Genomic DNA, 14,389 nt, shown 5'->3' on the forward strand with positions numbered 1-14,389 from the left:
CGCACGAGACTCCCCCGCGCCCAACCCCCGCACGAGACCGCCCCACCCCCACAACCCCCGCACGAGACCGCCCCGCCCCCAACCCCCGCACGAGACCGCTCCGCCCCTCCAACCCCCGCACGAGACTGCCCCGCCCCCAACCCCCACACGAGACCGCCCCGCCCCCACAATCCCCGCACGAGACCGCCCCGCCCCCAGCCCCCGCACGACTCCACCCCGCCCTTCCAACCCCCGCACGAGACTCCCCCGCGCCCAACCCCCGCACGAGACCGCCCCACCCCCACAACCCCCGCACGAGACCGCCCCGCCCCCAACCCCCGCACGAGACCGCTCCGCCCCTCCAACCCCCGCACGAGACTGCCCCGCCCCCAACCCCCGCATGAGTCCGCCCCGCGCGTCCAACCCCCGCACGAGACCACCCCGCCCTTCCAACCCCCGCACGAGACCGCCCCACCCCCACAACCCCCGTACGAGACCGCCCCGCCCCCACAATCCCCGCACGAGACCGCCCCGCCCTTCCAACCCCCGCACGAGACCGCCCCGCCCCCACAACCCCCGCACGAGACCGCCCCGCACCCACAACCCCCGCACGAGACCGCCCCACCCCCGCACGAGACCGCCCCGCCCAACCCCCGCACGAGACCGCCCCGCCCCCACAATCCCCGCACGAGACCGCCCCGCCCTTCGAACCCCCGCACGAGACCGCCCCGCCCCCACAACCCCCGCACGAGACCGCCCCGCCCCGCCCAACCCCCGCACGAGACCGCCCCGCCCCCACAATCCCCGCACGAGACCGCCCCGCCCTTCGAACCCCCGCACGAGACCGCCCCGCCCCCACAATCCCCGCACGAGACCGCCCCGCCCCCACAATCCCCGCACGAGACCGCCCCGCCCCCACAACCCCCGCACGAGACCGCCCCGCCCCCACAATCCCCGCACGAGACCGCCCCGCCCCCACAATCCCCGCACGAGACCGCCCCGCCGTCCCAAACCCCGCACGAGACCGCCCCACCCCCACAACCCCCGCACGAGACCGCCCCACCCCCACAATCCCCGCACGAGACCGCCCCACCCCCACAACCCCCGCACGAGACCGCCCCGCCCCCACAATCCCCGCACGAGACCGCCCCGCCCCCACAACCCCCGCACGAGACCGCCCCGCCCTTCCAACCCCCGCACGAGACCGCCCCACCCCGCCCAACCCCCGCACGAGACCGCCCCGCCCTTCCAACCCCCGCACGAGACCGCCCCACCCCCACAACCCCCGCACGAGACCGCCCCGCCCCCACAATCCCCGCACGAGACCGCCCCACCCCGCCCAACCCCCGCACGAGACCGCCCCACCCCGCCCAACCCCCGCACGAGACCGCCCCGCCCTTCGAACCCCCGCACGAGACCGCCCCGCCCCCACAACCCCCGCACGAGACCGCCCCGCCCCCACAATCCCCGCACGAGACCGCCCCACCCCCACAATCCCCGCACGAGACCGCCCCGCCCTCCCAAACCCCGCACGAGACCGCCCCACCCCCACAACCCCCGCACGAGACCGCCCCACCCCCACAATCCCCGCACGAGACCGCCCCACCCCCACAACCCCCGCACGAGACCGCCCCGCCCTTCCAACCCCCGCACGAGACTCCCCCGCGCCCAACCCCCGCACGAGACCACCCCGCCCTTCCAACCCCCGCACGAGACCGCCCCGCCCCCACAATCCCCGCACGAGACCGCCCCGCCCCCACAACCCCCGCACGAGACCGCCCCCAGCCCCCGCACGACTCCACACCGCCCTTCCAACCCCCGCACGAGACCGCCCCACCCCCACAACCCCCGCACGAGACCGCCCCGCCCCCACAACCCCCGCACGAGACCGCCCCGCCCCCACAATCCCCGCACGAGACCGCCCCACCCCCACAACCCCCGCACGAGACCGCCCCGCCCCCACAACCCCCGCACGAGACCGCCCCGCCCTTCCAACCCCCGCACGAGACCGCCCCGCCCCCACAATCCCCGCACGAGACCGCCCCGCCCTTCCAACCCCCGCACGAGACCGCCCCACCCCGCCCAACCCCCGCACGAGACCGCCCCGCCCTTCCAACCCCCGCACGAGACCGCCCCACCCCCACAACCCCCGCACGAGACCGCCCCGCCCCCACAATCCCCGCACGAGACCGCCCCACCCCCACAACCCCCGCACGAGACCGCCCCGCCCCCACAATCACCGCACGAGACCGCCCCGCCCCCACAATCCCCGCACGAGACCGCCCCGCCCTTCGAACCCCCGCACGAGACCGCCCCGCCCCCACAACCCCCGCACGAGACCGCCCCGCCCCCACAATCCCCGCACGAGACCGCCCCACCCCCACAATCCCCGCACGAGACCGCCCCGCCCTCCCAAACCCCGCACGAGACCGCCCCACCCCCACAACCCCCGCACGAGACCGCCCCACCCCCACAATCCCCGCACGAGACCGCCCCACCCCCACAACCCCCGCACGAGACCGCCCCGCCCCCACAACCCCCGTACGAGACCGCCCCGCCCCCAGCCCCCGCACGACTCCACCCCGCCCTTCCAACCCCCGCACGAGACTCCCCCGCGCCCAACCCCCGCACGAGACCACCCCGCCCTTCCAACCCCCGCACGAGACCGCCCCGCCCCCACAATCCCCGCACGAGACCGCCCCGCCCCCACAACCCCCGCACGAGACCGCCCCGCCCCCAGCCCCCGCACGACTCCACCCCGCCCTTCCAACCCCCGCACGAGACCGCCCCACCCCCACAACCCCCGCACGAGACCGCCCCGCCCCCACAACCCCCGCACGAGACCGCCCCGCCCCCACAATCCCCGCACGAGACCGCCCCGCCCCCACAACCCCCGCACGAGACCGCCCCGCCCCCACAATCCCCGCACGAGACCGCCCCGCCCCCACAATCCCCGCACGAGACCGCCCCGCCCCCACAACCCCCGCACGAGACCGCCCCGCCCCCACAATCCCCGCACGAGACCGCCCCGCCCCCACAATCCCCGCACGAGACCGCCCCACCCCCACAATCCCCGCACGAGACCGCCCCGCCCTCCCAAACCCCGCACGAGACCGCCCCACCCCCACAACCCCCGCACGAGACCGCCCCAGCCCCACAATCCCCGCACGAGACCGCCCCACCCCCACAACCCCCGCACGAGACCGCCCCGCCCTTCCAACCCCCGCACGAGACCGCCCCACCCCGCCCAACCCCCGCACGAGACCGCCCCGCCCCCACAACCCCCGCACGAGACCGCCCCGCCCCCACAATCCCCGCACGAGACCGCCCCACCCCCACAACCCCCGCACGAGACCGCCCCACCCAACCCCCACACGAGACCGCCCCGCCCCCACAATCCCGCACGAGACCGCCCCGCCCCCAGCCCCCGCACGACTCCACCCCGCCCTTCCAACCCCCGCACGAGACTCCCCCGCGCCCAACCCTCGCACGAGACCGCCCCACCCCCACAACCCCCGCACGAGACCGCCCCGCCCCCAACCCCCGCACAAGACCGCCCCACCCCCACAACCCCCGCACGAGACCGCCCCGCCCCCAACCCCCGCACGAGACTGCCCCGCCCCCCAACCCCCGCACGAGTCCGCTCCGCCCCTCCAACCCCCGCACGAGACTGCCCCGCCCCCAACCCCCGCATGAGTCCGCCCCGCGCGTCCAACCCCCGCACGAGACCGCCCCACCCCCACAACCCCCGCACGAGACCGCCCCACCCCCACAACCCCCGCACGAGACCACCCCGCCCCCACAACCCCCGCACGAGACCGCTCCGCCCCTCCAACCCCCGCACGAGACTGCCCCGCCCCCAACCCCCGCATGAGTCCGCCCCGCGCGTCCAACCCCCGCACGAGACCGCCCCACCCCCACAACCCCCGCACGAGACCGCCCCACCCCCACAACCCCCGCACGAGACCACCCCGCGCCCAACCCCCGCACGAGACCGCCCCACCCCCACAACCCCCGTACGAGACCGCCCCGCCCCCACAATCCCCGCACGAGACCGCCCCGCCCTTCCAACCCCCGCACGAGACCGCCCCGCCCCCACAACCCCCGCACGAGACCGCCCCGCCCTTCCAACCCCCGCACGAGACCGCCCCGCCCTTCCAACCCCCGCACGAGACCGCCCCGCCCTTCCAACCCCCGCACGAGACCGCCCCGCCCCCACAATCCCCGCACGAGACCGCCCCGCCCTTCCAACCCCCGCACGAGACCGCCCCACCCCCACAATCCCCGCACGAGACCGCCCCGCCCTTCCAACCCCCGCACGAGACCGCCCCGCCCTTCCAATCCCCGCACGAGACCGCCCCGCCCTTCCAACCCCCGCACGAGACCGCCCCGCCCCCACAACCCCCGCACGAGACCGCCCCGCCCTTCCAACCCCCGCACGAGACCGCCCCGCCCTTCCAACCCCCGCACGAGACCGCCCCGCCCCCACAACCCCCGCACGAGACCGCCCCGCCCCCACAACCCCCGCACGAGACCGCCCCACCCCCACAACCCCCGCACGAGACCGCCCCACCCCCACAACCCCCGCACGAGACCGCCCCGCCCAACCCCCGCACGAGACCGCCCCGCCCCCACAATCCCCGCACGAGACCGCCCCGCCCTTCGAACCCCCGCACGAGACCGCCCCGCCCCCACAACCCCCGCACGAGACCGCCCCGCCCCGCCCAACCCCCGCACGAGACCGCCCCGCCCCCACAATCCCCGCACGAGACCGCCCCGCCCTTCGAACCCCCGCACGAGACCGCCCCGCCCCCACAATCCCCGCACGACTCCACCCCGCCCTTCCAACCCCCGCACGAGACCGCCCCACCCCCACAATCCCCGCACGAGACCGCCCCGCCCCCACAATCCCCGCACGAGACCGCCCCGCCCCCACAACCCCCGCACGAGACCGCCCCGCCCCCACAATCCCCGCACGAGACCGCCCCGCCCCCACAATCCCCGCACGAGACCGCCCCGCCCCCACAACCCCCGCACGAGACCGCCCCGCCCCCACAATCCCCGCACGAGACCGCCCCGCCCTCCCAAACCCCGCACGAGACCGCCCCACCCCCACAACCCCCGCACGAGACCGCCCCACCCCCACAATCCCCGCACGAGACCGCCCCACCCCCACAACCCCCGCACGAGACCGCCCCACCCCCACAACCCCCGCACGAGACCGCCCCACCCCCACAACCCCCGCACGAGACCGCCCCGCCCCCACAATCCCCGCACGAGACCGCCCCGCCCCCACAACCCCCGCACGAGACCGCCCCACCCCCACAACTCCCGCACGAGACCGCCCCGCCCCCACAATCCCCGCACGAGACCGCCCCGCCCTCACAATCCCCGCACGAGACCGCCCCGCCCCCACAACCCCCGCACGAGACCGCCCCACCCCCACAACCCCCGCACGAGACCGCCCCACCCCCACAACCCCCGCACGAGACCGCCCCGCCCCCAGCCCCCGCACGACTCCACCCCGCCCTTCCAACCCCCGCACGAGACTCCCCCGCCCTTCCAACCCCCGCACGAGACTCCCCCGCGCCCAACCCCTGCACGAGACCACCCCACCCCCACAACCCCCGCACGAGACCGCGCCCCGCAAAAAAAAACATAAACTGCTGGGGAAACTCTGCAGGCCGAGCAGCTTCTGTGGAAGGATAGAATGGAGTTCACGGTTCGAGCCGTTTGGAGCTATGAAAGTCTATTTTTGTATTTGACAATTTTCTATTAATTCGTGGGATGTCGACATCACTAAGTGGGCCAGGATTTATTGCCCATCCCTAATTGTCCTTAAACTGTTGTGGCTTTCTGGGCTGTTTCAGAGGGCACTGAAGAGTCACGTGTAGGCCAGACCAGTAGGGGCTGCAGATTGCCTTCCCGAAAGGATATGAAGAGTCCTTACCACAATCGACGATGGTTTCATGGTCGCCAAGACTTTTATTGAATTCGAACCTGGATCCTCAGAGCATCAGCCATGTCCCAGTGTAACCAGAACAGCGAAAATACCATTATGTCACCGTCTCCCACCGCTTTTAACAATCTCTGTCCCTAGAATCAGAATTCTCCCTCGAGGTTCACTCTTTCTCATTTAGAAAGTATCCTGTTCTGTCCTGTTTCGCTCCAAAGTGGATGACCTCATATTTGCCGACATTGAAATCCATTGGCCATAATATGGGCCAGTCACCTATCAGTATCTCTTTGCAATTAAACCCTTACATCTAGACATCTATACTGCTTACAACGCCTCTGATCTTTATGCCATTAAAAAATTTGGATATGTGCTTTTCTATCCCATGCTCTAAGTCACTAATGAATATGCTGAATAGTTGAGGCCATGGTAAAGATCCTTGCGATGTCCTTGCTGAAACAGAAAGCTGATGACAGGCAAAAGAAAGCTCAGTGCCAAAAGCTCAATTGGCCAGATCACTAAGACAGAGATAGATATGTTCTTGATTGATAAGGGATTCAGGGGTTATGGGGAGAAGGCAGGAGAATGGGGATGAGAAACCTATAAGCCATGACTGAATGGCGGAGCAGACCTGATGGGCCAAATGGCCTAATTCTGTTCCCGTGTCTTGTGGCTTTAATACTATAGAAAGCCTTGATGAGTATAGAAAGTACAGGGGTGAAGTAAGCAAGGAAATTAAGAAGAGAGAGCATGTCTGTGAAAACTATTGTCAGGCAAAATGAACAAAAACCCAAAGATGTTTTACCAGTTCATTAAGAGCAAGAGAATAACTAAGGAGGGGATAGGGCCCCACTAGGGACACATATAACGTCTGGGTTAATACAGAAGATGTGAACAGTTTTCTCAGTGCGTACGTTGTTTCTGCCTTCATTAAGGAGAGGACATTCTAATTAGAGTATGTGTGTGAAAGATTAGATACAATAAGTGTTGTGCGAAAGGAAGAACTGGAGGGACTGGCATTCTTCAAGGTGGCTTAATAACCTGGGCCAGATTAATTGTATCCTAGGCTGTTGAAGGAAGCCAGGGAGGAAATACCAGATGCTCTGAGAATCATTTTCTAATCCATGCTGGATAGGCAAGGGACCAGAGGTTGTAGGCTGGTGAATGTCAAAAAATTATATTAAAAGGCTGCGAGGGATACACCCAATAATGATAGATTGGTCAGGCTGACTTTGGTGTTGGGCAATGTATTGGAAGTATTTATGAGAGGTAGGACAAACTGACACTTCAAAAGCCAAGGATTCATCAAAGATAGTCAACATAGTTTTGTTCGAGGAAGATCGTGTCTTACGAACTTAATAGATTTCTTTTGAGGAAGTAACAAGGAGGATTGTTGAGGGTAGTGCCGTGGATGTTAAGAAGGCATTTGACAACGTCCCACATGGCAGAGTGGTCAAAAGTGAAATCGCATAGAACAAAGAACAAAGAACAAATAAATGTACAGCACAGGAACAGGCCCTTCGGCCCTCCAAGCCCATGCCGACCATGCTGCCCGACTAAACTACAATCTTCTACACTTCCTGGGTCCGTATCCCTCTATTCCCATCCTATTCATGTATTTGTCAAGATGCCCCTTAAATGTCACTATTGTCCCTGCTTCCACCACCTCCTCCGGTAGCGAGTTCCAGGCACCCACTACCCTCTGCGTAAAAAACTTGCCTCGTACATCTACTCTAAACCTTGCCCCTCTCACCTTAAACCTATGCCCCCTAGTAATTGACCCCTCTACCCTGGGGAAAAGCCTCTGACTATCCACTCTGTCTATGCCCCTCATAATTTTGTAGACCTCTATCAGGTCTCCCCTCAACCTCCTCCGTTCCAGTGAGAACAAACCGAGTTTATTCAACCGCTCCTCATAGCTAATGCTCTCCATACCAGGCAACATTCTGGTAAATCTCTTCTGCACCCTCTCTAAAGCCTCCACATCCTTCTGGTAGTGTGGCGACCAGAATTGAACACTATACTCCAAGTGTGGCCTAACTAAGGTTCTATACAGCTGCAACATGACTTGCCAATTCTTATACTCAATGCCCTGGCCAATGAAGGCAAGCATGCCGTATGCCTTCTTGACTACCTTCTCCACCTGTGTTGCCCCTTTCAATGACCTGTGGACCTGTACTCCTAGATCTCTTTGACTTTCAATACTCTTGAGGGTTCTACCATTCACTGTATATTCCCTACCTGCATTAGACCTTCCAAAATGCATTACCTCACATTTGTCCGGATTAAACTCCATCTGCCATCTCTCCGCCCAAGTCTCCAAACAATCTAAATCCTGCTGTATCCTCCGACAGTCCTCATTGCTATCCGCAATTCCACCAACCTTTGTGTCGTCTGCAAACTTACTAATCAGACCAGTTACATTTTCCTCCAAATCATTTATATATACTACAAAGAGCAAAGGTCCCAGCACTGATCCCTGTGGAACACCACTGGTCACAGCCCTCCAATGAGAAAAGCATCCTTCCATTGCTACTCTCTGCCTTCTATGGCCTAGCCAGTTCTGTATCCACCTTGCATAGGTTAAAGGGAAGGTGGCTATTTGAATCCAAAATTGGCTCATCGACAGGAAACAACAGTTAATGTTAGATGGACGTATTTGTGAATGGAAAATGGTTTTGAGTGGAGTTCCATATGGTTCAGTGTTGAGGTAATTGTTTTGCATATCAATTATTTGGAATTAAACTGTGGGCAGTATGATTGGGAAATTTGTAGATGCCATAAACATTGGCTGGGCAGTTGATAATGAAGAAGATCGTTGATGTCTGCAGAATTATATCAATGATTTGGTTGAGCTGGGTGAAGAGTGACAAATGAAATTCAAGTCAGACAAGTGTGAGGTATTGTATTTGGGGAGAGCATACAAAGCAAAGGAACACTCATTAACGGGAGGATTTTGGGGGTGGTAGAGGAAGTTTGAGATCTTGGAGTACATTTCCACAGGCCATGAAAGTGGCAGAACATGTGAATGAAGTGGTAAAGAAAGCTTATGGAAGTGGTAAAGAAAGCATATGGAATGCTTTCCTTTATTGGGCGAAGTATTGAATATAAAAACAGGATGTAATAATGGAACTGTATAAATCGCTGCTTCAACCATAGCTGGACTTTTGCGTACAGTTTTGTCCACATGATGAACATGATTGTTCTGGAGATAATGCAAAGGACATTTAGAAAAATGTTGCCAGAGCTTGAACATTTCAGCTATGAGGAGAGATTGGATAGAGTAGGGTTGTTTTAATTAGAACCGGGAAGGTTGAGGCATGACCTAATTGAGGTACAAAATATGAGGGACCTGGGCAGGGCCGACAGGAAAGATTTGTTTTCCCTATCTGAGATGGCAATCACCAGGGTGCACAGATTTTAGATGATTTGTAGAAGGATTAGCGGGGATGTGAGAAAAACCCTTTTCATCCAGAGGGTGATGGGCATCTGGAATTTACTACTCAAATTGGTGGTTAAGGCTGAAATACTCCGCTCATTTTAAAGGTACCTTGATCTGTATTGAAAGTGATGTAACCTGGAAGGCTACGGTGCAGGTGCTGGAAAGTGGCTAGTTTATTTTGCGTCCGACTTTCTTGGCTGGCAAAGACATGCTTTCTGTGCCATGATTTGTCGATGATTGTATGGTTCATTATGGAGTATATGTGAATGCCTTGCAGTTGTCTTCACTCTATTGGCCACATTTTCCATTACTAGCTGTGCTCCTGACCTGTAACTGAAAATGTTCCATGCAAATTTAGCAGACCTGTTGCTTTAGACGTAGCAAATCACATCAGCATACAGGCTCTAGTATCCTACTATCATGCCTTACCTGTCATTAGATACAAGCCATTCTTGGACTTTCAAGTGATCTTATCAAACGATCATGACCTGTCTTGAGATATTCGCTAATCTAGCCCTGCATGGCCACAGTGCCTAGGCTGGTGGCCAGACTTCCAAATGCAACTTTCGTGGAGAGTTCGTAGGCAAAGATATAAATATTTCCAAGAGACAGAAAATTATTTACTCACTTCAGTTACACTTCCCTTATTTCACTGGATATCAGATAGATTCCTTCCGTTGAATTGTGTCCAGTGATATTCTCCCCTCCCCCAGTTATGATATGTGGTGTGATCTTCACGCCTCAGTGTCTCTGCTGCAAAGTAATAATATAATAATATATTAGTGCATTCACAATCATTCGTATTTCAATAAGTTCATCTCTGATTCTTCTGAACTCTAGAGAACATGGCCTAATTTACTCAGTTGCCCATTAGGGGACACCCCAGGAACCAAATTCCCAACGTTTATTAACCATTCAAAAGGCAGCAAATCAAATCGATAAAAAGCAGTGTCAATTAACAGTGATTAACAGTAATTAACAGCAAGAGGAGGAAGCTAGCTTTAACAATTGAACAGACTTCTCACCATCGCTCTCTCTCAATATGGCTCCTCGAGCACCTTTTTTATACCTTCAAGACATTGAAAGCCCACCTTAGTCAATTATCAGAAAATAGCCACTTTGTCTATAACTTGCCAATAATTAAATAATAAACCGGTTGGTTTTTAGCTAATTACACCCTTTGTCTGAACTTTAAGACAGCGGCTTCTCTTATCTTGAGTTAGCCTATGTGTTGACCAATAATCTTAATTTACTTCCTTCCATCAAGGTTAACAAAAGGTCTGTCAAGTTCATTTTTTTTACCCATCTGGGAAGGGAGTATCTTAAAATTCTCAGGGCATTTTAAGAATCTGAATTAGTAATCAAGTGTCAATTATAGAATATGCTTATAATTTAAAAAGTTATAAACTTTTTGTGTGATATGTTGCTTGCATTACCATACCAACCGTACTAACTTACCTGTTAATGAATTCCTTACTCTTCAATTGTCTGACAGATGAAACTGTTCATGTAACTAATCTGGTTGGTTTCCAATAATGCAGGTTTAGGTTTTTTTATGACTTTTGTCAATTTAGCAAAAAATGCTGTAAAACATATTAATTCAGACTACAAAATGATAGTCGCATTAAAACAATTGATTTTGAAACTGCCAACACTTCTGCTAGCTTACCTACATCCTGTTACAGTCCGTTGCATCATCATCGTTGTTTGTCGCACCTCCGAGTTTCTTTAGTCAATAAGTTTTCATACTTCAGTCAGTGCTTCAATATCCACATAATTTATATACATCTGTATGAAAGAAACAATGGCCTTTACAAGACACCATTATCTACCATCCTCCAGCCTGAAAAAGCAACACCGATTTCACACAACTTACTGTTTACGGTAAAATTCAGTGTTTAACTAGTTCAAATCCGATAAAAGGGCTTAAATCTATCTCAAGAATGCTCATGTGTATACATGTTTAACAAGAAAAGTAAAGAAACTTAGAACACGCCTATCTACTATCAACATCAAAAATGAAATAGCGAGAGGTTAACAAGATTTTTGGGATAGAAAGCACTGCACCAAAAGTGATGAATCACACACACACTTTGGACACAGAGACTTCAGTCAAAATAAACGCGGTTATTATTTACACTTGCAATTTTAAGGATGTATTTTTCTCGGCACAGAAGTCAGCTATGAGCTTCAGTTTTGGTTTCACAACATGATCCCTTTCCTCATTCGTGCTTTTGAGCTGCTGTTTCATTTTATCAGTGTTTACATCCTAACTGTGGCCCGTCCAGTCTGCCTCCCGTGCAGCAACAATTAGAATCATAGTAACACACTGACTTAGCTAATCCAACCGTTCAGACGTTTCAATTTACAGAACTCATAAATAAGTTCCCTTAGATTCTACTTCGTTCCCAAAAGCTCTTCCCTCAGTCATGCCTATCTGTTGTTTGCACACATCAGTCATGTACGCCAAACACGCCTCATTTTACGAAATTCAAACCTACCAGCGGAATGTAGCTGCTGAATGTGGACACAATAGACTGTCCTCTTGTAGAAATCATTCAGACTCGCAAGAAACCAGACAAAGTTACTGGCTGCTAAAATCACTTCCGCACAAATGCCCTATGCTCCCCAAGTCTTCCTAGCTAAGCCCCTGGGTCGTGTGGCAAGATTCCATGTGCACGGAGTAATATTAGAAAATAGAAACAAACTATTTTTCCGCTGATGGCTGGGTGGCTATTGTGTTGAAATTTGCAGTGTCGGGGCTAATTAGGGTTAACCTAATTAAGTCTAACCCCTTATTCCCAATTTCTGAGATGATTCGAGGTGATAAACCTGGTTATATGAACAAGTATGAACACACTTGGTTACATGAACAAGTATGAACAAGACTTAACGCATGACGATATCTGACCGATAGTGCCAGAGTGGGACAACATCATCATTGCAACCAGGGTAAAAACTAGTCTCTACGTTACCACTTGATGGTTTCGCCTGCCACATTGCGCCAATCAATGCAATTTCTCTGCCCTTTGAGTCCCTTCTTATACGTTCTTTTCACTGAAGGACCAAGAGACATGAACATAACTAACCGTTACCTTTGCTAGTATTTGAATGGCGCAGTTACGGTAGCTACCATGCATCCATCCGGCGGCCCATCAGAGGCTCTCCTTTCTACTCTTGGTCATCTTCTACAGGTCACAATCAGGCAGCCTGCCGCCGGAGGCCTAAATGTTAAAAAAAACAATGGAGGCTTAGATGTATCCAGAGCTGAGCCAAAAAATAACTGGGAAGGCGTTAGGTCCATCGATTTCCATTGGAATAGTTGGGGATTTTCTTGGCGCAGCGTTGTAGTGATTTGTCACTGTCACATGCAGTAAACTTGCCCACTCTTTCCACCTGCTGGTAGGGATGTTGGGTGGATTTTCGTGCTGATAACCAATCTGTTTCGCTCGGTTACGGATGAACCTATCAAGACCAACATATGCTGGACTGGAACTTGAACTCGCAGCTTCTTGCCCAGGAGTAGGGACACTGCCGATTGTGCCACAATACCTCTCCCCCTGGACACCTATCAACTCAGAAACAACTCCTCCGCATTCTTGATTGAAGCATGGTGACCTGGTACTCAGTTATAAAACCAAAATACTGCGGTCGCATAACTGAGGTAACGCTGGATAAATTCAGCAGGTCTAGCAGCATCTGTGGAGAGACGGTTTCGGATCTACATGATCCTTCTCCAGAATTGAAACAAGGCAGAAATTTACAGAATCATAAAGGGAAAGGGGGTGGAGGAGGTGGGGCAGAATAGAAAACCAGGTTGGGCAAAGGTGATATCGACAAATCTGTCGCGGATATAAGACAAAGGGGACTGTTAATGATAGCAAAATTTTCGTGGCCCGGGGGACCCCAACACAACCCCACCCCTCTCCCACTCGGCGACTTGCCCCTTGCTTCCCAGTTGCTCCCATGGACATGTTCTGCTGGCTCACATTGTGCCCCCATGCGCAATCTTCGTCTCTTAATGGCACCATTATCACTCCCCTTTATCTTTTGTCCCTGTTTATATCTCCTTTACCTTGGCCTATATCGTGGATAAAATCATAGAATACCTACAATGTTGAATGTTGGCCCATCGACTCTGCGCCGACCGTCTGAAAGAGCACCCCGCCCAGGTCCACTCCCCCGCCAACCGCAACCTATCCCCGTAACATAATCTGCACATTAAAGGCCGATTTAACCAGGTCACTCCGATTGGCACGGTGGCGCAATGGTTAGCACTGCTGCCTTACGGTGCCGCGGACTAGTGGTCGATCCCGAGCCCTGGTCACTGTCCATGTGGAGTTTGTACATTCTCCCCGTGTCTGCGTGGGTCACCCAGCAACTCAAAGATGTGCAGGGTAGATGGATTGGTCACGCTAAATTACCCCTTAAATGGAAGAAATGAATTGGGTACTTTAAATAAATAAAAACAAATGAACAATCCGCCTAACCTGCACATTTTTGGACTGTGGGAGGGAACCGAAGCACCTGGAGGAAACTCACGCAGACACGGGTAGGACGTGCAGACTCCACCACTCACCCAAGGCCAGAATCGAACCTGGGTCTCTGTCGCTATGCGGCAGTAGTGCTAACCACTGTGCCACATGTATGGCGCAAAATTTCCATCTTTAAACGGAACTGTTGTAATGATTGTATATGCTGACCATAAAGCACACAATGCCATAAATGCCCAGGAGTAACATTGATGTGACAGGTACAGATAAGATTTAGGCAGGAATTGGACTTGTGATTGTCCATCTTGTCTGCCAGCAAAAACAGTTATACACCGTAATTCACCAAAGGTCAAAGAAAAGTAAGAACGAGCAACTAACTAATACGAGCCTTGCCAACGATTCTCCCATGCCTTGAAAATATAGACTATTATTTTGTTCCTTTGTGAGATGTGCCCTGGGTTAAAAATGGCAGAGGGGTGGGCTGATGGGGATTTTAGACTTGGACCTGCCTAGACCAAG

The sequence above is a fragment of the Scyliorhinus torazame genome, chromosome 14 (assembly GCF_047496885.1).
Source record: "Scyliorhinus torazame isolate Kashiwa2021f chromosome 14, sScyTor2.1, whole genome shotgun sequence".
NCBI classification, from domain to species: Eukaryota; Metazoa; Chordata; class Chondrichthyes; order Carcharhiniformes; family Scyliorhinidae; genus Scyliorhinus; species Scyliorhinus torazame.